The 2,148-nt window shown below is 30.3% G+C and overlaps 1 non-coding gene across 1 annotated transcript; it reads left to right on the top strand.

Moving 5' to 3' along the window:
• Positions 1-1,092: 1,092 nt before the first annotated feature.
• TRNAF-GAA (transfer RNA phenylalanine (anticodon GAA)) lies at positions 1,093-1,165 on the top strand. Its single transcript has one exon. It is a non-coding gene; the product is annotated as a tRNA-Phe (tRNA).
• The last annotated feature ends 983 nt before the right edge of the window (positions 1,166-2,148 follow it).

The following is a 2,148-nucleotide window of genomic DNA, read 5'->3' as shown; positions in this document are numbered from 1 at the left end:
ATTTATTTCACATATATATACAATTGCATATATTTATGTTACAAAATCCATTTTCATATATATTTTTAATCTACAGACAAACATACAGATAACATTAAAAGCATGTATGTCATAATGGAGTGAATAAATTTGAATTAATTTTATGATACCATATTAACTATTTAGCCTTGACGTTGCATTCCTAATGAGGAATTTCGATACTATTTAAATTAGTCACAAAATGAAGAAGACTTGTATTTTGTCATTTTAATATTTATAGAAATAAAGTACTCTAATAAGAAATGTAATATGTCGTTATGTGAATTTCTATGTATTATATTATGTGAAGTTAAATAAATAAATATATATATAATATGTTTTATGATTATCCTTAGATATTAGGGTGAACAGTAAAACTAGAATTGAGTTGCTCTGAAAAGAGATTTATTACGTAAATAAATGTTCACACTTTTACAAACATTCACAATCACAAGCTCACCTGAAAAGAGAAACAACATTTAAAGCCATTGTTTCACCAGTTCGTATTAATTAAATATTAAATATTAAAATATATTTTTCTCCTTAGTTTTTAAGAGACGTCAATGGCATATGTGAAAGAAGTATCACTAACTTCTTTTACATATATATAATTTAATAATACGATAGATACTTAAAGAAATAGGTTGTGGTCTTAATCCGCACTCGAGGGACAAATATAATATTTAAATTAAAAATAGCGCCTTTAAATAATAAATTTGCAAATTCTTAAAAAAAATCTTAAATTTGAAACCAATGATAAAATAAATCCTAAAAGGATAACAAAAGATATATTATATTCGCTTCACGCATAGCATCACGCAGGATATGTAGAAAGAACCTAGTGATAAATATCAGTATGTTATAGCGAAACTCAACGCCGCGTTTTACTGTAAAAGGACAGCCATAATTTTATTTTCACGTAGAGATTACTCACACAGTTCTTTTTTGTTATAAAAAGATAAACTTATTATCACAAATAATTATCTTACGTATAATTAATATCTTCAATTAATTACAATTATTTATCTGTTTTTGTAATAAATATTATTCCAATGTTGTACGTGTATTTTCATAGCCGAAATAGCTCAGTTGGGAAAGCGTTAGACTGAAGATCTAAAGGTCCCTGGTTCGATCCCGGGTTTCGGCAAATAGATTTTTTTGTAAAACTTTTTACATAAAATTAAATTTATTTATTTATCTTTTTGTCTGTTGTAATTTTGTAAGTTGAATATTATTGTAGTCTTGATTTATTTTTATTTACAGATAATTCATTAACTTGATATCTAAATCTCAGCTCAGGTAGTCGTAAAACTTATATTTATATGATACTAGCTGCCCGCTCGCGGTTTCACCCGCGGGAACTATGTTATTAATTTCTGTCTCCATGGCTACGTCCTAGTGACGTCTATACAAAATTTGAGATTCCTAGCATTTGTAGTAACGAAGTTTCATACAAACTTTCGACCCCAAAAACAACCCCTTAGAAGTCGAATATTGCAAATTCCCGTCTTAGCGAGCACCTACGTCCTATAAATAACTCCTATGAAAAATTGGAGATTCCTAGCACATGTAGTTTTTGGGATTTCGTGATGAGTGAGTGACCTTTCGATTTTATATACCTATATAGATTTGATTTACACTGTGGAATATACTTTTATTAAATTAGTGAATCAATTTTACATTTTTAAATATAAATTATTATAAAAAGATACATTTAAAAATATAAAAAACCACACTTCCGAGGGCGGGACAAGGCTCCAAGCCATCGGTGGCTAGGGCTCCAGAGAGAGGAACCTCCGCACAATACGTGCCGTCTCAAGTAACACTGCCTTCTGTATCCGGTTCTTGATCCAACAGCTAAGCGATAGCCTCTTAAGGTGTTGGTCGAGGCTTTTCGCTTTTAATGATATTAATGATGATTTACATATTATTAGGATTACTTGGTACATTTATTTACTTTGTACTCCCGAAGTTTTAAACACCTTACAGTAGTTCGTGGTCGCAAATAGACTGAGGGGCCATCAGTTGGAAATTTTCCACCAATTGGGGTTATCAACTCCTAAAAACGTTGAAGTCTCAAACCTACCACACCATAGAGCTACCAAAACGTTAAAGCTACAAATACCAAAC

Source organism: Heliconius melpomene, chromosome 8 (genome assembly GCF_056956725.1).
Source record: "Heliconius melpomene rosina isolate 202511_hmr_F chromosome 8, ASM5695672v1, whole genome shotgun sequence".
Taxonomy (NCBI): Eukaryota; Metazoa; Arthropoda; class Insecta; order Lepidoptera; family Nymphalidae; genus Heliconius; species Heliconius melpomene.
The sequence above is the reverse complement of the archived record's forward strand: the minus strand, read 5'-3'. Positions and strand labels throughout refer to the sequence as shown.